Raw genomic sequence first — 23,298 nt, 5'->3', positions numbered from 1 at the left:
TGAAGGAAGGATACTGGGGGTGCAAATTAACTTGCAGGGGGAAAAACTCAATGTGGTAAATATATATGCCCCAAACTCGAACAAATTAGAATTTTTTAAGAAGTTAGAGCAGGTCTTACTAGAGTTAGAAAGTAACAGGACGATATTACTGGAAGATGATGGACATTTTAGAGCTAGCTGACCCGACTGGAAGAATCCGTGACCAGAGAAAAGAGGAGTTTCAAGAGGACTGGAGGAAATTTAAGGACTCTTTGAATAAATATTGTAATATAAAAAATTAGAAATTACTTGAATTAAACAAATAGGCCTAGGATTAAATTAAGTTATAATTAAATAAATGGGACTTAGAATGTTAAGAAAAGTGAATAAGATGGACCATAACTGGAAATTGTTTTAGTTTAACAATGATATTGGAAAGCTGTTACTTTTAACTACAGTACAAGGAAACTCAGAAGGGAGCGACTAGAGGAAGTCAACCAAGATGTTTAAAAGGTTGGATTTGTAAAGAATTAAGTTTGTTGCTATTGTTTATTTGTTTCTTGTTCCTTTTTTCTTCTTTCGTTAATTGATGTATTCCCCCCCCCCCCCGTTTTTGTGTGTTATTCTGCATGGTGGTTTTTGTTATAATTGTGGAAAATCTAATAATCTTTTTTAAAAAAAAGCTTTATGGAGAAACAAACAAACGGCATGAACTCTGTGACCTGTGAATTTGAGTGTGGTTTTAAAAACAGACTGTTAAAGGAATCAGATCAGTTATCACAACCCTAGCATATTAGGATGTTTCTCCAAGTCCTTGCAGTTAACATGCAAGAAGAAATAGCCTCACTTAGCTGACTCACCAGGCAACTTTCCATCTCTGCCCACTGATGGGCATCAACTCCAGCTTTGATCTTGTATGACTCTATCAACCAAGAAATATGGAGGTGGACAAAAAACGCACTAAAAGGAACAAGAACTCCTTCCTTGTATGATAGCATCAGGTGGCCTCTGTGAGTTCTGGGACATTTGGTACAGCATTCAGCTGAATCATCAGCCCATGTAGATTGTTCTAAACCATTAGTGCATTATGTTCCAAACCGATCAGGGGAGCATACTTCCAGAGGCGGCTTGTATCTTTCAAGCCCATCACTTCCAGGTGTCCTGAGAAGCCAATGAGGTTTCTTCTGACCTTATATAATTGCTGTGTTGAGCTTGGTTCGTCACACCTTACCAGAGGCAGAGTTGCGGCTACCACTTACTCCAAGGAGCCCTGATCTGCCCTGCAACCCAGTGGTCTCTCAGTTGCCAGACTTCAGAACTTGCCTCCTCATACAAAAGGGGTATCAATGGGGCAGAGCTTCTTTCCTGATAATCGGGGCCTACGTGTGGCTCAGGTCTGCCTGCTTGCGTTCTGTATTTTGCTTTGCCTCAAGCCTGGAGGTAAGAAATCCCCCAACTCCTTTTTGAGCTCTGTCACATGTTAGCTGTGTGTGTCAGTGGAGATTCAGCAGGGACAATTTCTGTTATTTATTTATTTATTTATTTATTAAATTTTGACATAAATATATTTCACAAACGTACAAAGACAAAATGAAAAAGAAAAAACAGAAAAAGAGAAAAAAAAAAGAAAAGAAAAAGAGAAAAAAAGAGAAAAACACAAAATACATACAACTTTAAATAACATTGATCGACTTCCCTTTATCTCGATTTCGGAAAATATTGCCTTGTTTATCTATCTGCTGTGTCTATTCCTTAATAAAACTTTTTACGTAGTAAGCGTTATCTCATGCCTACTGTGATTTCTGTAAGTACATATGTGTTTCTGATCAACATTTTGATTTTCCCCTTGTCTCTATTTCCATATATATCCTAAATTTATTCCATTCATTGTTAAATTTTGCACTTCTTTGATTTCTTATTTTCTGTGTCAATTTAGCCAACTCCAAATAATCGGATAGTTTAAGTTGCCACTCCTTTAGTGTTGGGATTTTTGGTGTTTTCCAGTACTGTGCTATGAGGGTTCTGGCGGCCACCGTTGCATATTGAAAAAAGGTTCTATCTTCTTTGATATCCTTACCAATTATCCCCAGCAAGAAGGCTTCGGGTTTTTTAACAAACGTATATTTAAGAATTTTTTTTAATTCATTATAGATGGATTCCCAAAATTTTTTGAGAATCTCGCACGTCCACCACGTATGGATGAAATCGCCCTCCTTGCTCTTACATTTCCAACACAGTTTATCGCCCGTTCTATACATTTTATGTAGTTTTACTGGCGTTATGTACCACTTGTACATCATCTTATACATGTTTTCCTTTAGTGTCGTGCATGCTGAGAAATTCATATCTTTACACCACAATGCCTTCCATTTGTCAAACTCTATGTTGTACCCTAGGTCTACCGCCCACTTCACCATCACTTCCTTTACTTCCTCGTCCTTGGTGTCCCACTCAAGCAACTGGTTGTACATTTTTGATAATAATTTTGTTTTACTTTCTATTATTTCAATCTGAAATCTAGATTTCTTGTCATTTATTCCGATCTTATTATCTTCCCTCCACATTGAATTAATTTGATGGTATTGAATCCAGCCAGTCAGCTTGCTTTTTATTTCTTCATAAGGTCTAATCCTCCACCCGGATTCTGTTTTGGTTAGTAAATCTTCATATGTCCATCTTTCCCCCTCGATGTTTAATTTTTTAATTGTTAAAATGTCTATTGGTGATAACCACCAGGGCGTTTTCTGCTCCAACAATTTTTTATTCCTTTCCCACACTTCCAGCAGTGACCCTCTGAGAATGTGATTAGAAAAACCTTTATGAACCCTTCCTTTATCTCGCCATAAATAGGCATGCCAACCGAATCTTAGATTAAACCCCTCTAGATCTAACAAATTTTTGTTTTTGATGACAATCCAGTCTTTTACCCAACAAAGACATGCTGCTTCGTAATATAACCTCAAATTTGGAACCGCAAGACCACCCCTATCTCTTTGGTCTGTCAGCAATTTAAATCTAATTCTTGGTCTCTTTCCCTGCCAAATGAATTAGAAAGTAATCTCTGCCATTCTTTGAATATTGAGGTTCCTCTAATTATCGGTATATTCTGGAATAGGAAGAGTAATTTAGGTAGTAAGCTCATTTTAATCGCCGCCATTCTCCCCAGCCACGAGAGATTTATTCTATTCCATGTATCCAAGTCCTTCATTATTTCTTTCCATGTTTTCTTGTAGTTATTTTCAATCAGATTTATATTTTTCATAGTTAACCAGATTCCAAGGTATTTAACTTTTTTAGTTATTTTAATTCCAGTTTGACTTTCAAGATCGTTTTTGGTTTCTTCTTCCATATTTTTGGTCATTATTTTGGTTTTTGCTCTGTTTAATTTAAATCCGGATAATTTTCCAAATTCCTCTAATAGCTTTAACACTTTGCCGACGCTCTCTTTTGGTTCTTCCAATGACAGCATAAGATCGTCTGCATATGTTTTCAGTTTATATTCTTTCGCTCCTATTTTTATGCCACGGATCTCTGGGGTTTTTCTTATCTTGTTTGTGATTATCTCTAAAACTGTGATAAACAACAGCGGTGACAAAGGGCACCCCTGTCGAGTGCCTTTTGCTATTTCAAACTGTTCTGTCAGGGTATTGTTAATAATTAATCTAGCTCTTTGTTGTGTGTAGATTGCTCTAACTCCTTCCAGGAATGTGCCATCTATCCCTGATCTTTCCAGGCACTTTATCAAAAAACCCCAAGAGACATTGTCGAAAGCCTTCTCGGCATCGACGAACATTAAAGCAGCGGGAATTTCATTATGACATTCTAAATATTCAATAATGTCTATTGTATGTCTAATGTTATCTTTTATTTGTCTGTTGGGAAGGAAACCGGCCTGGTCAATATGAATGAGATTAGTTAAACACTTTTTAAGTCTGTGTGCCATTATATCTGCGAAGATCTTGTAGTCGTTATTCAATAATGAAATCGGTCTGTAATTCTTGATGTTAAGTTTGTCTGAATCTGGTTTCGGAATCAACGTGATATAGGCTTCTTTCCAGGATGCTGGCATTTTTCCTCCTCTTAGTGTCTCGTTGATTACATCACATAGTACTGGTGTTATGTATTCCTCTAGGACCTTGTAATACTTGGCAGATAACCCATCTGGGCCTGGGGCTTTCCCCAGTTTCATCCTTTTGATTGCCTCTCGGATCTCCTCTATTTTTATGGGTTTATTTAAGGCGGTTCTTTCCTCTTCTGATATATTTTTAGGACTATTTTCTTCTAGGTATTTTGCGATGCCCATTAAATCTTCTTCTTCTCTTTTGTATAGGTTCTCATAGAATTTAAGGAAGTTCTTTTTTATTTCATTAGGGTCTTCCAGGATTTGTTCTTCAACTTTTATTTTATTGATGGTACTAAGTTTTCTTCTTTTTCTCAGTTGCCACGCCAGAAACTTTCCAATTTTATTTGCCGATTCGAAGGACCTTTGTTTCATTAACTTTATTCCCCATTCCACCTCTTGGCTTATTAATATCGAATATTCTGTTTGGAGCATTTTATATTGTTGCTTATGGCCATCGTCGTTTGGGTTTTTTATCATATTTTTTTCGCATTCTTTCAATTGATGGATTAATTCTTCTTTTTTTCTTCTTTAGCCTTTTTTCTTTGGGTATTTTGTTGTATCAGGGGGCCTCTTAACACAGCCTTGCTAGCATCCCATACTGTGTCTATACCTGTTCCTTTATTGATGTTTAAGTCAAAATAGTCTTTTATGGTAGTTTTAGCTTTTTCGATCACTTCTTCTTTTTCAAGTAGGTAGTCATTCATTCTCCATCTGTACAACCCTTGGATCTTCCACTTTAATTTTAATGTTATTGGGCTATGATCCGATAAGGTTCTGGGTAGTATTTCGCATTTCTCCGTTCTTATTATTAATTCTCTTGAAATCCATATCTGATCCAGCCTGCTCCAGCTCTGATGTGGTTCAGAGAAATGGGTAAATTGTTTCGTTGTAGGGTTTTTGTATCTCCATATATCTATTAGGTCCAGATTTTCTTCCAGATCATTAAACGATTTCGGTAATTTCCCTTGATTTATATTCTTTTTTCTTGTACTTCTATCTAGTTCTGGCATTGGAACCGCATTTAAGTCTCCGAGTAAGACCAGTTTATTGTTGTCTAGCTCTAATAAAGATTGTTCCAGTTTTTTAAAGAACTCCATTCTATTTGAGTTTGGGGCATAGACTGTTACCACGTTTATTTTCTCTCCCTGGTAGTTAATTTGAATTCCTAAAACTCTTCCATCCTCATCCTTGCAAATTTGTTTGGGTTCTAGTTTCTCCTTCGCATAGATTACTACCCCTCTTTTTTTCTTTGAGTTTGAATTGATGAATTCTATTCCCAACTTCTTATTTATTAGAATATGCTTGTGTTTTTTGGCAACATGAGTTTCTTGGCAACAAATGACATCAATTTTTTTTCCTTTATAATCTTTTCAAATTTATTTCTCTTGGGCTTATCATTAAAACCATTCACATTCCACGAAAGAAACTTGAGAGACATTTTGGGTTATTATTGCGTGCGCTTTGTCCTTGTTTCTAGTTTAGAATCTGGTGTTATTCTTTCTGTTAGATTCTCTGTCTTCTCCCTCCTCTTCTTCCTCCGATTTTGTGTCTTCCGTCTCCTCCTCCGTTCCCCCCCCGCCCCCAACTCCACTCCCCCCCGCCTCCCTCCCCCCCGTATCCAGGTCACCTCCTCGCTGTCTTGCTTCCTCTCTACCCAAATCTTTTTCATACCTTCTCAGGAACTTTTCTGCTTCATGTGTATCTGTCAACTTGAATTTTTTGTTCTTGTAATAGAAGGAAACCCCTTCTGGGAATTCCCATTTATACTGAATTGTGCTTCTCTTCAGCACACTTGTCAACTGTGTATATCCTTCCCTCTTACGAAGAATCCTAACTGGAATTTCTTTAAAAATGATGATTGGACGATCTCCAATCATCAGCTTTTTTTTTTGAAGCTCGTTCTTACAATTGTGTTTTTCATTTCTATGGTGTTAAAAATTACTAGGCAGTCTCCCGGGTTTTTTTTTGATTTGATTTGTTGTGGTTTCCCTCTTATTCTAAATGCGTTCTCTATGGTGTGTTCTACTTGTTCCTCTTTCATCTGCAGCCATTTTGCTAGTTCCTTAACTATTCTTTCCCTTATGTTTTCATTTGCTTCTTCGGCAATCCCTCTGAATTTTAAATTAAGATATTTTTGACGCATCTCTGCCATGGCCAAATTGTCCCATAGTTGATCTTGTGTTTTATTTAAGTTTTTTACTTCAACCTTTAGCTTTTCTGTTTCTTTCTTTTGATCCCTCAAATCTTTCTGCATTCTTTTATTTGATTCTTCAAGTATTTTTGATTTGACTGTCAGATCTTGTATCTTTTTTGTGAGTTCACCTACAGCACTTTCTATTTTACTATCTATTTGTTCCTGCAATTCTCCTAACTTACTTTCCATATGCATTTCTCTTTGTTTGAATTCCTCTTTAATTTTTAGCCATAGAATGTCTAGATCTTTAATCTCTTCTTGCCGGGATGCCTTTCTATCTCCTGGAGTCCCTCCGACTTTTTTGCCATCTTTCCACGACATCTTGTAAGTTGTCTCTCTCTCCCCAAAGGGGCTCACAATCTTACTTATCCTTACTTTATTTTTTCTTTATTCTTTTTATTTTTTCCCTTTATATGTATATATATTCTCCACCCCAGAGACACTCTAGGCTATGTAGGGACAATTTCTGAAAGGCAAGTGTAGTCCCTGCACTCAGAATGTTTGGGCAGCTGCTGGGGCTACATCAGAATCCAGTTCTGCTGAGAGCAGTATGCCCTCTTTTTCTTTTTAAATTTCTTGTCCATCGTCAGGGAGAGGAGCACAACCTGTCACCATACGTCTGATCTCCTCAGTGCCTTCTAGAGATAGTCTTTCCCCAAAGCAGAGGTTTCCTGGCTTTTTGGGTCCACGGCTCCCTTGATCAACTACATTCTTTCTGTGGCTCCCCTGTGAGGAAATGGGCTTCAAGCCTCAGGAGCCTAGTTATGCCACCCCTTGGCTGCAGAGCCCACAGCCCTACACCCCTTTTTGAACACCCTCCCTTGTGGAGTGTTTCCTCCTCACTTGTCTGTCCATTCCCAACAAAAAGGACTAGTGGACTGGCTGGCTGGGCTCCCTCACCCACTTGCTTGCTTACTCCGAGGCTGCCTCAGCTCCTGGCAACCAGCACCCCCTGGTCAGCCCCAGAGGCACCATACGCCTGGGGAGCTTGTAGCCAGGGCTGCTGCAACATATAGCCTTTGGGAGGCAGAGATTCAAGAGGGCATCAGAAGAGGGAGGGAAGGAACGAGGGATGGAGGCTAGTGTTGCCCACAGCCCACCCCCCAACCATCATTCAAGGCACCCCAAAGGTGCCATGACACACTGGTTGAAACCACTGAACTAGAGTGACTCCACATTGGAGGGAGCTTCTGGTGTCAGACTCTTTCAGCAGAAGAATGGCTGTCACTCTGGGGAAGAGCTGGGGTTTCACCAGCACTAAGCTTTGCAGTGCAGCAGCTGCCCATTGGGAAAGAGAGCTGTTAGAAAGGGGAGAAGTGTTAGGATTAGCAGGGCCCGTGTGCAAGACTCAAGATTTGCAGCCCTTGGCTCATCCTTTAAAAAAGCCCCTGATTTAATGAGTTTTAAAGTAAGGGCAGTGCTTGCAGGGAGAAACAAACAAACAAACAAACAAACAAACAAACAAACAAACATGTCTGTCTTTTACAGTGGATGCTCTGACATGCAGACAATGCTTTTCAAATCATTACGAAATGCCATGCGATGTGAGTACGGAGACGTGTATTGGAGACATTTGTACGTTTTCGCAAGAATTTTCAGGTAATGAGTCTGTCCCATTTACAGTCTTCCTTTGCATATGCTGGGCTAGAATGACAGGATGTAGAGGAGGGTCACAGCCTCCTGACTTTTCAATGGTTGTAAGCGCTCAATAGGAGCCACATTGGATCAGACCAAAGATCCATCAAAGATGTGGAGTAAACTTTATCCTTTTAAATGTATTCTCTTTTGCTATGGGCAAATTCAGTAAGATTCTCTTCATACCTGTTATTAACACAAATACTTCTCTTTCTCTCTCCAAAAGAAAATGATGACTTGATTAAATACTCCAGATCATGCATCTACAATTTCTGGAAAGACTTTTGTGGACAGGAAATTTTCATCGGAAATAACCGACATAAAACAACATGCTGTTATACTGACCTCTGTAATGATGAATAAAATCAGACTTTTCTTGAAATAAAAATTGTCCAAATGTCCAAACATATGGCTCAAAAGCTTTACTGATAGAACTTCTTCCAAAACAGACACTCAAAACAATAATGTTACATCCAGAGAGTTACCATGTGTTTATCCAAGCACAGGTACAGCATCTTAGACATGTGACATTAATTCATATAGAAGTGAAAACAAAGCTCTGCCTCTCCTGTAGCCTCCATTACAGTCTGAGGCTGTGTTTCTAGAGAGAATCATTTTCATACCTGTCTCCTTGGTGGCCTGAGAGAGGGAACAAAAGACCAACTCAAACATAATGGAGATTTGCAACTGAATACCTTTCTTATGTGATCTACACACCAACATGAGAGCTAGCAGAGAGCATTCTATGTTAATTGTCCACTGTTAGGCGCTCTGAGAAAATTGGGTTCTTTTGTGGAGATTCAGCATGTGTTTATGTAAAAAAAAATAAAAAATTGTATGCCTAATAAGCTAATTCACCAAAGACATGAAGAAAGATTGGTTTATTACATGAAATGAAAAGAGACAGCAACATTATCAATACAGCAAATACAGCCTTTTGAGTAAATACCCACCTTAATTACAGAGAGAAATGAGAGTCCTAACTACTCAAGCCTGAAAAGTTGAGTGTGACCGTGTGCCCCAGAGCCATACTGAAAGTAGAATAAAATAAGGGACCGAGGTGGCATACCTAACCAGGAAGGAAGCAGAACCCAATGCCAGGGATAAGAGATTGGTGCCTAATGTGAGAGTTAAACTCTCTCATTCCAAATCCTATATCAGCAAGGCAATAGCGCCTCTTACCCATTCCTTGGTATGAGGTTCATATATGAGCATAGGGTATGAGCATAGGGTTGATCCTTGAAAACAGAGCAGGGAGGGGATCGCATTGGGGCTTGTGAGCTACCTAATTATTGATAGCGTGTGGTTTAAGCACACTCTGGGGCCAAGTACTCTCTATGGAGGGGTGAAAGGTCTGCCTGAGTGAGCAAATAATATGTTACCTCAATCCTTTTGAATCATTGGTTATTGATGCTCGTTCCTGCTTGTTTGACATTCTGCTTACACAGATAAGTGAAAAGTCTGCTTCCTACTTACAGGAGAGTGATAAATAAATTTTGCTGGCCAGCACCAGATTAGTAATTAGTAATTAGCTTAGTAAGGCAAGCATTAATGGTGAGGATGCTTGCTTGTATCTACAAGGTCACTTCTTAGACAGGAGTTTACACCAGGGTCATAGATAACTTGCACTTTGACATGCTTTTGAACTGCTAGGTTGGCAGGAGCTGGGACCGAGCAACAGGAGCTCACCCTGTCACGGGGATTCGAACCGCCGACCTTCTGATCAGCAAGTCCTAGGCTCTGTGGTTTAACCCACAGCGCCACCCGCGTCCCTCATAGATCACTGAAAGGCATATTTTATATTAGACTTATGCTAACTACACTGATGCTATGAACCACATAAATAAACTATGGGCCAAGGACATGCTAGCACCCATTGTTACACATCACCTTGTTATTTTATAAGAGGCCAATACAGTGGTACCTCTGGTTATGAACTTAATTCGTTCTGGAGGTCCGTTCTTAAGCTGAAACTGTTCTTATTCTCAGGCGTACTTTCTCTAATGGGGCCTCCCGCTGCACATGTGCCTTGCAAGAGACTTTCCTGCAGATTGTTCATACAGAGGGGCCACTTATGGAGGAGAACTTTCAGAATGGAAGCTCCTAGCTCTCAGCAGGTTCCCAAACCCCCGAAACATTAGTCCTGCTCCCCAAACCAATTTAGGACTAGTTCCAGGGAACCGTGGCTGTTGCCAGAATGGCCCAGGGTGGATTGGCCTGTGCTGAAACCTTCCCCTGACCCACTTTCCAGAAAGGAAGCTCCCAACTCTTAGCAGGTCCCCCCCGAAACATTAGTCCTGCTCCCCAAACCAATTTAGGAGTAGTTCCAGGGCAGGTTGGGTTGTCACCAGAATCGCCCATGGTGAAACCTCCCTCCCCCATCATATATGTTAGGGTTGCCATATTTCAAAAAGTGAAAATCTGGAGACTAAGTTGTTGAGCTGTTTCTTTTCTTTTCTTCTTCTTTTTTCAAACTCTCCAAAAAATAAATAAATATGAAGCTTTTGAAGCATTGTTAAAGAAAATTACCCAAATAACAACACCTTCAGCATGAGTTGCCATACGTTTTCCAGAATATTTTAGTGATTTTTGGAAATTCCACCTGGACGAATCCAGGATATGTCTGGGAAAACCCAGGTGTACAGCAGCCCTAATATATGTGTACTATAACACATATACACATACATTTAAACCACAGAATATGCATTTAAACCATAAACACTCTAAAAAGAAATATACTGCCATGGTGAACAGAGCATTGCTTAGCACTCTCTTCCCTAAATGCACAATATACCTAGAGGTGCCAGATTCTCTGGAAAATTGAGGAGGCCCAACACAGCACCCTTATATCTCAGGTGAGGCCCTCTGAATATTGAGGGGGCTCTGCCACTTCAAGAAAAGAAAAGAAAAAGAAAGAAAGAAAGAAAGAAAGAAAGAGCAAAAGAAAAGATTGGGGGGTGGGGTGGGAGAGAAACGGTTTTGGCCTCCAGGAGCCGGGGGTTTGAACACACCAGAAAGTTATTCATGTGGTGATGAAAAGTTGGTAACAGCAGAACGGTGTGTGTGTGTGTCATATTTCTAGTGGGAGAGAGTTCTTTAGCAGAGCACCACAGCGAAGTTCTACAGCCACAGCTGACCATGAGCTATGTGAGGTGGCTGCATAATGTGCCAGTAGATTGAACCATTTTATACCTCTCAGGGAACTGACATCAGAGCGAGAGGCGGAGGCAGGGCTCCAGAGTGATGCCGGAGAGGGGACCAGCAGGGGGGAAGGAATTCAGCGTAACACCAGTAGAGAAGAGAGGGAGATGGAGGAATTGGAGACAGGGCTCCAAGACCCTTCACCAGAAACTAGTGGAGAGAGCGCTGGCACGCCCCTGCCTTCCCCTTACTTGCGCAGACGAGTTCCGCGCAGGGAACATAGGAGGAGACTTGGCGTCAAACAGCTTTTATGCTGGAAGAGGTTCAAGAAACGCCCACTTACGGATTCTGCAAGTGACTAACAGGTCACGGAGGGCGAGCTGTCAGCCTGAGCATGGTTGGTCAAGCAATCTAACCAAACTGGAGGCGATTTACGCACAAGTAACCCCCTTACAACCATTACAGCAATCCGTCAGTCACTGAAGTTACTTGTGCACAAGCAGGGGAACAATGAGCCAGACTGGAGGCGCCGGGGCAGCGGAGCAAGCTGCGGGGGTGCAGGACCTGGTGAAGAGGAACTGGGAGCTGGAACAGCATGTAGCTCTGCTGACGGCGCGGGTGGACGAGAGGCAAACCCGGGACGCGCAGGTTAGACCCACCCCAGTGGCAAAGAAGGTGCCGGGACTGGTACACAAGTTTGGGGGGAAGCCTCAGGACTATAATGGGTTCCGAACGGAAATAGAGTACGCTTTGGAGCTGCAGCACGATGACTTTCCTGACGATGCGGAGAGGGTGGCGTACGTGGGGCACCTTCAGGATGGCGCGCGTGAATGGGTCAGACCCCTAATGGCCACGCATGGGTCAGGACCCCTGCTGTACAAGAACTGCGTGGCATTTCTGGACGACGTCCTGATCTATTCGGACAATGAAAAACAGCATGTCCAGGACGTCAGGGGAGTGCTGGAGAGACTGCGGAAGCATTAGTTGTGGATCAAGCTGGAGAAGTGCCAATTTCACACCAGAGAAGTGGAATTTCTGGGATACAAGTTATCAGACAGAGGCCTAGCCATGGACCCCAGCAAGGTGCAGGCGGTGCTGGAATGGAAACCCCCCAAAACCCGAAAGGATGTGCAGAGGTTCCTCGGGTTCAGCAACTTCTACCGTAAGTTCATCAAGAACTTTGCCCACTTGACCGCACCCATCACGGATTGTCTCAGTAGCAAAAAGAAGTTCGTCTGGACGGAAAGTGCCCAACGATCCTTCGAAAGGCTAAAGAAGGCGTTCGCCTCGGAGGAACAGCTCCTGCACGTGGATCTGCAGAAGCCGATGAGGCTGGAGACAGACGCATCAGACCGGGCGGTAGGGGCGGTGTTGCTGCAGCCAGGAGGGAGCCAACAGGCCTGGAGGCCGTGCGCCTTCTTCTCACGGAAACTGAGCAAATCGGAACAGAACTACACGGTGTATGATTGCGAACTGCTAGCTATTTACGCAGCCTTTCGGCAGTGGAGACATCTCCTAATAGGGGCTCAGCACAAGATTCAGGTGTGCACCGATCACAAGAACTTGGAATATTGGAGAACAGCCCGAGTCCTCAACCAGAAACAGATTCGATGGGCACAGGAGTTCTCCAAGTTCTTCTTTGAGATCAAGTACGTGCCGGGAGAAGAGAATGTGAGGGCAGACGCGCTGTCCCGGAAGCCAGAGTACACGGAAGGAGAAGGACCACCGGAAGCTAGACACGTGTTCCCGGAAGAACGATGGGTGTGTGGGGGAGCGTTGGTTGGGAAACGAGAACTAACTGAGCTTATTCACCAGGACGAATTCGCCCAAACCAGAATCAGGGAATTCAGGGAAGCTGGGGGAGACCCGGGAGGCTTTGAGGAAAGGGAAGGACTGCTGTACTACAAGGGGGCAATGTATGTGCCTGGGGAGGCCTTGCGGGAGAGGGTGCTCAAACAGCTTCATGACAACCCAACAGCGGGGCACTTTGGGCAACACAAAACTATGTTACTGGTTACTAGGGAGTTCTGGTGGCCAAGGGTGAGGGAAGATGTACGAGAGTATGTATGGGGGTGTGACCACTGCCAACGGGCCAAGGGGGAGAGGGCTGCCCCGGCAGGGCTACTGGAACCCTTACCCACGCCGGGAAGACCCTGGGAGGTGGTGTCTATCGATTTCATGACAGATTTACCCAAATCCAGAGGCAAGACAGCAGTCATGGTAGTAGTAGATCTGCTAACCAAAATGTGTCATTTTATAGCGTGCTCACATGCAGTAACGGCAGAGGAAACTGCCCGGTTGTTTGTTAATCACATCTTCAGGTTGCATGGGAATCCTTCGAGGGTTATCTCTGACCGAGGGAAACAATTTACCTCGAGATTCTGGAGGACATGAACTTATTGCAGGTGGAGGTGGGATTCTCGACGGCGAGGCACCCGGAGACTAATGGGCAAGCGGAGAGGGCGAACAGCATTTTGCAGCAATATCTACGCTGTTACGTCAACGAGAGACAGAACGATTGGGTAGAAAAGCTAGCACTGGCGGAGTTTGCGTATAATAATGCGGAGCATGTGTCCACGGGGATGAGCCCGTTCATGGCTAATTATGGGTGTCACCCCAGGGCCTTTCCCGGGAGGGGGGAGGAAGGGTGGAGCGAGCCCGCAGCAGAGCAGTTTGTGGAAGAAATGGAGGCCCTGCACCAGCAGCTTAAGATGAATCTGGAAAGGGCCAAGGAGGCGTACAAGAGACAAGCAGACAAACGTCGCCGGGAAGGGGAGACCATAAGGGTGGGGGACCGGGTGTGGTTATCCACCCAAGGCTTACCCTTCAAGGGAGGGTGTAAGAAACTGAGGCCAAAATGGCTGGGACCCTTTGAGGTAACACACCAAGTTAACCCGGTGGCATTCCGGCTCAAGTTGCCAGACAGCATGAAAATCCACCCGGTGTTTCATAGGTCACTGCTCTCACCATACAGAGGGGAGCGGAGGTTCCGGGGGGTAGGAGGGGAAGGGCTCACACACCCACAACTGGAAGAGAGGGAACACCACCAACAGGTAATGGAGATCCTGGATTCGCACTGGCGGGGGCGGCAGGTGGAGTACCTAGTAGCTTGGGAGGGGAACCCGAGTCAGAAAACACGTGGGTTCCCGCGGGGAAAATAGATGATGGATATCTGGTGGAAGAGTTCCACAACAGGTATCCAAGGAAGCCCAAACCCCTGGAGAGATTCTGGGAGGAGCAATTTGCCACCACCGATGAGGAGGAGGAGGATTTCGTGGGTTTTCCAGCTTCCGAAGAGGAAGGAGGAGAATCGTCAGGAGAGGAGGAATCAGACTGGGAAGCCCGTCCTGTGTGAAGAAATCGGAGCGGGTGGGAAGCGGGGTTTGAGTCCTCGGACGATGGCAGCAGCTCCTTTCAGGGGTTCCCTGCACCGTCGGCTGAAGAGGGGGACAAGGTTACGTCACAGGGTCAGGCCGGGGGTGGAGGGGGTCCTGGGAAGGAGGTGGATGTCAGGGAACTGACATCAGAGCGAGAGGCGGAGGAATTGGAGACAGGGCTCCAAGACCCTTCACCAGAAACTAGTGGAGAGAGCGCTGGCACGCCCCTGCCTTCCCCTTACTTGCGCAGACAAGTTCCGCGCAGGCGTCAAACAGCTTTTATGCTGGAAGAGGTTCAAGAAACGCCCACTTACGGATTCTGCAAGTGACTAACAGGTCACGGAGGGCGAGCTCTCAGCCTGAGCATGGTTGGTCAAGCAATCTAACCAAACTGGAGGCGATTTACGCACAAGTAAGCCCCTTACAACCATTACAATACCCAATGCTGTGGAGCCACAAAAGTTCACCGAGAAACATAAAAAAGTAAAGAAGAGAAGGATAAAACTGAGCAATTTCTTGAGGCAAATGAAATGCAAAAATTCCCAAGGATAAAAGGCTCCTACTAAATGGCATGATTACAAGACAGGAGGTCGAGATTGCAATAAATAAGATGCAGTTAAGCAAAGCTCCAGGACCAGATGGTCTTTCTGCAAAATACTATAAAATATTGAAAGATTGGTTAATTCAACCATTGCCAGATGTGTGCAATCAGTTTCTAAGAGGGGACAAAGCTCCCGAAACCTGGAAAGATGCATTTATTACTCTGATTCCAAAAACAGATCAGGATATATCTGATGTAAAAAACTATAGACCAATCTCATTACATAATGTGGACTATAAAATTTTTGCAAATATTTTGGCCAACAGATTGAAAAAGGTTCTATCAGATTATATACATAAGGACCGGCAGGATTTCTGCCTGGGAGACATATGAAAGATAACATTAGAAAGCCACTCCCGACATAAGGAAGGGGGGGGGTTTTGCAGGCTCACGGCAGTCCCGCGAGACTCAGGGAGGAAATTCCCGGTCATTAATATTCATTAGTCATTCCGCCAGCGAAAAGAAATTGTAAAGCAATCTTAATGTTTATTGATGCTGAAAAGGCCTTTGATAATATTTCTTGGTTATTTATGATGAAAAATTTAGAAAGAATTGAGGTTGGCCAGGAATTTTAAAATGATATTAATACAATCTATTTTGAGCAAAAAGCAAAAATCATAGTTAATAATGTGGTCTCAGAGGAAATCAGAGTTGAGAAAGGAACCAGGCAAGGGTGCCCGCTTTCCCCTCTGCTAATTGATTCTGTTCTGGAGGTTTTGTTAAATATGTTGAGGAATGAGGAGGAGGTTAAAGGCATTGTAGTAGGATCCAAGCAATATAAATTAAAGGCCTTTGCTGATGACTTGGTTTTAACTTTTCAAGATCCAGAAACCAGTGCAGTAAAAGCACTGGAGCTGATTCAAGAGTTTGGGCAGGTAACAGGATTTAAATTAAACAAGAGCAAAACCAAAGTTTTAGGGGGAAAATTAGATAATGACAAAAGAAAAACCCTTTTTGAAAGCACGGGCCTTGTTTCTGTGAAAAAAGTGAAATATTTGGGTGTCAATTTATTGGTAAAGAATTTGAATCTGTATAAAGATAACCATGAAAAATTATGGAATGAAATCAAGAGAGATCTTCAGATATGGTCAAATCTAAAACTTTCATTGATGGGCCAAATATCAGTGGTTAAGATGAACGTATTGCTGAAGATGTGGTTTTTATTTCAAGCTCTACCAATCATTGATAATGTTAAATGTTTTAAAGAATGGCAGGGGAAAAAACCTAGAATTAAATATAAATTACTTAAAGATATAAAAGAAAGAGGGTTTTTTCCCCTACCAGACTGAAGATATACTTTGAAGCTGCTGCCTTCTGCTGGATCAAGGATTGGATTCAATTAGAGAACGATGATGTGTTAGATTTGGAGGGACTGGATAATCGATTTGGATGGCATGCATATCTATGGTATGACAAGATAAAGGCCCACAGTGGCTTTAAGAATCATGTAATTAGAAAGGCGTTATACAATGTATGGACTAGATATAAAGATCTCTTAGTAAGAAAAACACCAAAATGGATTTCGCCAATGGAAGCACAGCTCCCCCCCCCCCCAAAGTTAAATATGGAAAACAAATGGTTGAGGTACTCAGATTTGTTGTTAGAGGATCAGGAAGGTTTTAAATTGAAACCATTTGAACAAATTAAAGATAAAGTGAATTGGTTGCAATATTATCAAATTAATGAATTATATAAGATGGATAAGAGAAATGGTTTTGAAACAGAAAAAACCAAATTGGAAATGGAGTTGTTAGATACGAAAGTTAAGAATATGTCTAAAATGTATAATTTGTTGTTGGAATGGCATACAAAGTGTCAGGGAACTGCCATCGGAGCTCAGGGGGGTGGAGAGGCTCTCAGATGCTGGGGAGGGAACCAGCAGGGAAAGAGGGAGAGCTTCCGCTGAGGAAGGAGGGAAGGAGGAGGTGTCGGAGGGAAGGCTCAGAGACGCTTCCAGCGAGACCAGTGGAGAGAGCTCAGGACCTCCCCTTGGGACGCCCACTCTGCGCAGAAAGCTGTCGCGCAGGGAATCTAGGAGGAGACTCTCTGTCAAAGAGCTCTTATGTTGGAAGAAGTTCAGGAAACGCCCACTGACGGATTCTGCCAGTGATTAAGACAGCCATGAAGTAAGGGCTGTCCGGTCTGGGAAGGTTTTAGCCAACTACTCAGCTTGGAGCAGTTCGGCGCTTACGCACAAGCAACCCCTAATCCCATTACACAAAGGATGAAGTTAAATCGGTTATGATTGATTTGGCAAGAGATATGGGACATAATATAATGATGGCGGATTGGGAGAGGCTATGGAAGAAAGGGGTTAAGTTCACTGCATGTATGTTAAAGGAAAATATTATGAAGATGATGTATAGATGGTACATGACCCCTGTAAAATAGTGATAACCTTTGTTGGAAATGTAAAGAAAAAGAAGGTACTTTTTTCCATATGTGGTGGACTTGTCCCAAAGTGAAAGACTTCTGGGAGAAGATTTATAATGAACTGAAAAAAAATGTTGAAATATACATTTATTAAGAAACCAGAGGCCTTTCTTCTTGGAATAACAGGTTTGGAATTGCCCAAGAAAGATGTTAAATTATTTTTGTATGCCACAACGGCCACCCGAATATTATTTGCTAAAAATTGGAAAACACAAGAACTACCAACAGTGGAAGACTGGCAGATGAAGATGATGGACATTTTGGAGCTAGCTGACCTGACTGGAAGAATCCGTGACCAGAAAAAAGAGGAGTTTCAAGAGGACTGGAGGAAATTTAAGGACTCTTTGAATAAATATTGTAACATAGAAAACGAGAAAATACTTGAAAGAAACAAATAGGCCTAGGATTAAACTAAGTTATAATTAAATAAATGGGATTTAGAATATTAAGAAAAGTGAATAAGATGGACTATAACTGGAAATTGTTTTAGTTTAATAATGATATTGGAAAGCTGTTATTTTTAACTACAAGGAAACTCAGAAGGGAGGGACTAGAGGAAGTCAACCAATATGTTTAAAAGTTTGGATTTGTAAAGAATTAGGTTTGTTGTTATTGTTTATCTGTTTATTGTTCCTTTTTTCTTCTTTCGTTCATTGATGTATTTTTCTTTTCCCTCCTGTTTTTTTGTGTTATTCTGCTTTGTGGTTTTTGTTATAATTGTGGAAAATCTAACTTATTTTTTTTTTTAAAAAAAGCCAGTGTGATGTAGTGGTTAAGAGCGGTAGTCTCGTAATCTGGGGAACCGGGTTCGCATCTCCGCTCCTCCACATGCAGCTGCTGGGTGACCTTGGGCCAGTCACACTTCTTTGAAGTCTCTCAGCCCCACGCACCCCACAGAGTGCTTGTTGTGGGGGAGGAAGGGAAAGGAGAATGTTAGCCGCTTTGAGACTCCTTAAAGGGAGTGAAAGGCGGGATATCAAATCCAAACTCCTCCTCCTCCTCCTCCTCCTCCTCCTCCTCCTCCTCCTCCTCCTCCTCTTCTTCTTCTTCTTCTTCTTCATGGAGAAACAAACAAATGGCATTAACTCTGTGACCTGTGTATTTGAATGTAGTTTAAAAACAGAGGGACTGTTAAAGGAATCAGATCAGTTATACAACCCTAGCATATTAGGATGTTTCTCCAAGTCCTTTTAGTTAACATGCAAGATGAAATAGCCTCACTCAGCTGACTAACCAGCCAACTTTTCATCTCTCCCCATTAATGGGCATCAGCTCCAGCTTTGATCCTGTGTGACTCCATCAACCAAGAAATATGGAGGTGGACCAAAAACCCACTGAAAGGAACAAGAACTCCTTCCTTGTATGATAGCACCAGGTGGCCTCTGTGAGTTCTGGGACATTTGGTACAGCATTCAGCTGAATCATCAGCCCATGTAGATTGTTCTAAACCATTAGTGCATTATGTTCCAAACCGATCAGGGGAGCATACTTCCAGAGGCGGCTTGTATCTTTCAAGCCCATCATTTCCTGATGTCCTGAGAAGCCAAGGAGATTTCTTCTGACCTTACATAATTGCTGTGTTGAGCTTGGTTCATCACACCTTACCAGAGGCTGAGCTGCTGCTGTGACTTACTCCAAGGAGGCCTGATCTGCCCTGCAACCCAGTGGTCTCTCATCTGCCAGACTTCAGAACTTCCCTCCTCATACAAAAGGGGTATCAATGGGGCAGAGCTTCTTTCCTGATAATCGGGGCCTACATGTGGCTCAGGTCTGCCTGCTTGTGTTCTGTATCTTGCTTTGCCTCAAGCCTGGAGGTAAGAAATCCCCCAACTCCTTTCTGAGCTCTGTCACATGTTAGCTGTGTGTGTCGGTGGAGATTCAGCAGGGACAATTTCTGAAAGGCAAGCGTAGTCCCTGCACTCAGAATGTTTAGGCAGCTGCTGAGGCTACATGAGAGTCTAGTTCTACTGACAACAATTTGCCCTCTTTTTCAATTTAAATCTCTTGTCCTTCATCAGGGAGTGGAGCACAAACCGCCACCATACGTCTGATCTCCTCAGTGTTTCCTTGAGATGGTCTTTCCCTAAAGCAGAGGTTTCCAAGCAGCCGTCTCTCATCACTGGGCCACCCGTATCCCAAAGAGAGGTGCCTCCTCACTTGTCTGTTCTACAGGCAGCCACCCCCCCCCATCACTGGGCCACCCTTATCCCAAAGTGATGTGCTAGTTGGCTGGGCTCCCTCACACACTTGCTTGCTTACTCTGAGGCTGCCTCAGCTCCTGGCAACCACCACCCCCAGTCAGCTCCAGAAGCACCATTCGCCTGGGGAGCTTGTAGCCAGGGCTGCTGCAACAAACAGCTGCACAAGCCTTTGGCAAGCAGAGGAATGGAACTGGGAAGGAAAGAGAGATGGAGGCTAGTGTTGCCCACAGCCCCCCTGACCATCATTCAAGACACCCCATAGTCCCATGACATACTGAAAACCACTGAACTAGAGTGACTCCATATTGGAAGGAGCTTCTGGTGTCAGGCTCTTTCAGTAGAAGAATGGAAGTGGGTGAGCAAAGAAGCCTCCTACCATGGGGTCCCTAAGAGAAGTGTTAGAGCCCGTGTCTTGCATGCAGAAAACCCCAGGTTAATCCCCCCACCAGGCATCTCCAGTCAAAAGGTTCCAGGAGAAGAAGATGAAACATCCTGAGACTCTGGGGACAAAACTGGGGGAAATGGAGTGAGAGCTTGACTTGGTGTAAGTTCGGCTGAGGTGAGTCAGGCTGCCTGCTCATGATATAATTAAATTTTTCATGTGTGTTTGTGAAGTGTGTGTGAAGGCTTGTATCCAATGTATCTTAATTCATCCAATTAAGAGGGCGTTTCACCAGTGCTTGCTTTGCAGTGCAGCAGCTGCTCATTAGGAAAGAAAACTGTTAAAAAGGGGAGAAGTGGTAGGATTAGCAGGGCCTGTGTGCAAGACCCAAGATTTGCAGCCCTTGGCCCATCCCTTAACAAATCCCCTGATTTAATTAGTTTTAAAGTAAGGACAGTGCTTGCAGGAACAAACAAACAAACATGTCTGTCTTTTACAGTGGATGCTGTCAGATGCAGAAAATGCTTTTCCAATCATCCTGACGAACCATGCGAACTGAGTGATGGGAAGTGTAACGGGGACGTCTGCGTATTGGGAAAAATATTTTCAGGTAATGTTTCTGTCCCATTTATAGTCCTCCTTTGTGTATGCTGGACTAGGATGACCGGATGTTTCAAACAGGTGGACTCTGTTGTGAAATCATGGTGAGGGGTGGTTCGGGACTCATGGCTGTATCACTCCAAAGAAGCAGTTGTCTCAGGTGGGTCTGAGGACTGTGCCACTTGCCCTCTCCTCTTCTGCGGCCATGCCTCTTCCTCTGCCCTCGTACCTGTGCTCCCAGTGACATGCCCTGTCCACCCCACACCTTACTGACACCATTGGCGCATCAGAGAGGTGGTGGCAGAAGAGGAGGTAGGAGAGGTGGCACAGGGGTGAGATTGCCTCAAAGAGCAAAACGTCCCAGGCCATCCCTGTACACAACTGCGAGGCAGAATTACTAAAAGATTTGCCTCACAAGGTCCTTGAATGTCAGCTTTGTTGTTATATAAAAGGGCATTACACATACACACTTAAGAAGATGAAATAATGGGGAGTAGCAGGAAAAGTAAGGCTTGTTTGTTGTTGTTGAGCCATTTAGTCGTGTCCAACTCTTCGTGACCCCATGGACCAGAGCACGCCAGGTACTCCTGTCTTCCACTGACTCCCAGTTTGGTCAAACTGATGTTGGTAGCTTCGATAACAATGTCCAACCATCTCGTCCTCTGTCGCCCCCTTCTCCTTGTGCCCTCAATCTTTCCCAACATCAGGGTTTTTTCCAGGGAGTCTTCTCTTCTCATGAGGTGGCCAAAGTATTGGAGCCTCAGCTTCACGATCTGTCCTTCCAGTGAGCACTCAGGGCTGATTTCCTTCAGAATGGATTGGTTTGATCTTCTTGCAGTCCATGGGACTCTCAAGAGTCTCCTCCAGCACCAGAATTCAAAAGCATCAATTCTTCGGCGATCAGCTCTCACTTCCATACAGGGAACTAATTGGTATCTTATACTCTCAGGAAAAGGTACAGTGGTACCTCAGGTTACATACGCTTCAGGTTACATACGCTTCAGGTTACAGACTCTGCTAACCCAGAAATAGTACCTTGGGTTAATAACTTTGCTTCAGGATGACAACAGTAATCGTGCGGTGGTGGCGGCGCGGCAGCAGCAGGAGGCCCCATTAGCTAAAGTGGTGCTTCAGGTTAAGAACAATTTCAGGTTAAGAACGGACCTCCAGAACAAATTAAGTACGTAACCAGAGGTACCACTGTATTTGGAATCCTTCATAGACAATAAGGTTCTCCTGGTGCCTTTATTATACAGTGGTACCTTGGTTCTCAAATTTAATCCATTCTGGAAGTCCGTTCGAAAAAACAAAGCATTCCAAAACCAAGGTGTGCTTTCCCATAGGAAGTAATGCAAAACAGATTAATCCATTCCAGACTTTTAAAAACAAACCCTAAAACAGCAATTTAACATGAATTTTACTAACGAGACCATTGATCCAAAAAATGAAAGCAATAATCAATGATCAATAATCAACAATCAACAATGACTATAACATAAATAAGACAGTATTGTAGATGATAAAAATTAAAATTAATTTCTTTTCTTACCTGCACTGATGATAGTCATGGTTTGGATGGGGGGGCTTTTATCCATTTCCGCAGGCACACAATCAATCAATCAGTAACTGAACTTGGTTCCACACAGTCACAAAAACAAATTAACCGAAAAAGCCTCAAAAACAAAAACGCAAAATAAATATCAAAAACAGAAGCGGCAAACTTAATCCATTCCGGAAGTCCGTTTGACTTCCGAAATGTTCAAAAAACAAGGTGCAGCTTCTGATTGGTGCAGGTGCCCTGGAAACATTAGCTGACAGTTGCATTGGATGTTCAGCTTCTGAAAAACGTTTGAAAACTGGAACACTTACTTCAGGGATTTTGGTGTTTGGGAACCAAGGCATTTGAGTACCAAGGTGTTTAAGAACCAAGGTACCACTGTACATCTATAGGCGACAGGCAAAAACGTTCCTCTTTAACCAGTCCTTTGGTTGACTGACATTCAATGCCCTTTTAAAATGTTTTTTTTTGGGGGGGGGGGTTATTGGGTTGTTCTTGTTTTTATTTTAATTACCAATTTTGTGTTTTTATATTGTGATTTTATCATGTGAACTGCCCTGATACCTGCAGGTTTAGGGCGGTATACAAATTTAATTAAAAAAAAGGAAAAACAGTGGTGGAGATTACGATATTTAAGGGTTTGCTTTATTTGGACATGTACCTTGTACATGTTTTAGCTTTAATTTAACATTGACATTTTAGCAGTTTTAGCAAAATCAGTTTGAATTTCTGTTCCAGTTATACCCTTTGGAAGAGTTTAATGATGTGGCGTAAACTTTGTCCTTTTAAATGTACCCTCATTTGCTATGGACAAATTTGGTAACATTCTCTCCGTACTTGTTCTTAACACAAATACTTCTCTTTCTCTTTCCAAAAGAAAATGGTGACTTGATGAAATACTACAAAGAATGTGGCGCTGGAGTATCGCTAGAGGACTGTGGAAAGGAATTGACAGCGGAAAATAGAGAGAAAATAACGTGCTGCAATACTGACTTCTGTAATGAATGATTTTCCTATTCTATTCTTAAGATTGTTTCGATCTATCCAGGGACCTCATGGCACCACAATTCAAAT

The 23,298-nt window shown here is 43.0% G+C and overlaps 3 long non-coding RNA genes across 3 annotated transcripts in view; 2 read left to right on the top strand and 1 right to left on the bottom strand.

Moving 5' to 3' along the window:
- Positions 1-23,298, bottom strand: part of LOC309337356 — a 52,652-nt gene that overhangs the window by 27,298 nt on the left and 2,056 nt on the right. The gene's annotated exons all lie outside the window — the stretch shown is intronic.
- Positions 1,217-8,326, top strand: LOC309337362. Its single transcript, XR_014154209.1, has 3 exons — positions 1,217-1,419; positions 7,785-7,895; positions 8,158-8,326. It is a non-coding gene; the product is annotated as an uncharacterized lncRNA (long non-coding RNA).
- LOC309337526 lies at positions 20,703-23,200 on the top strand. Its single transcript, XR_014154391.1, has 2 exons — positions 20,703-20,826; positions 23,102-23,200. It is a non-coding gene; the product is annotated as an uncharacterized lncRNA (long non-coding RNA).

This window comes from Podarcis erhardii (genome assembly GCF_964252035.2).
Source record: "Podarcis erhardii genome assembly, chromosome: 2".
Classification (NCBI taxonomy): domain Eukaryota; kingdom Metazoa; phylum Chordata; class Lepidosauria; order Squamata; family Lacertidae; genus Podarcis; species Podarcis erhardii.
Note: the sequence above shows the minus strand (reverse complement) of the source record. Positions and strands in the feature narration are given on the sequence as shown.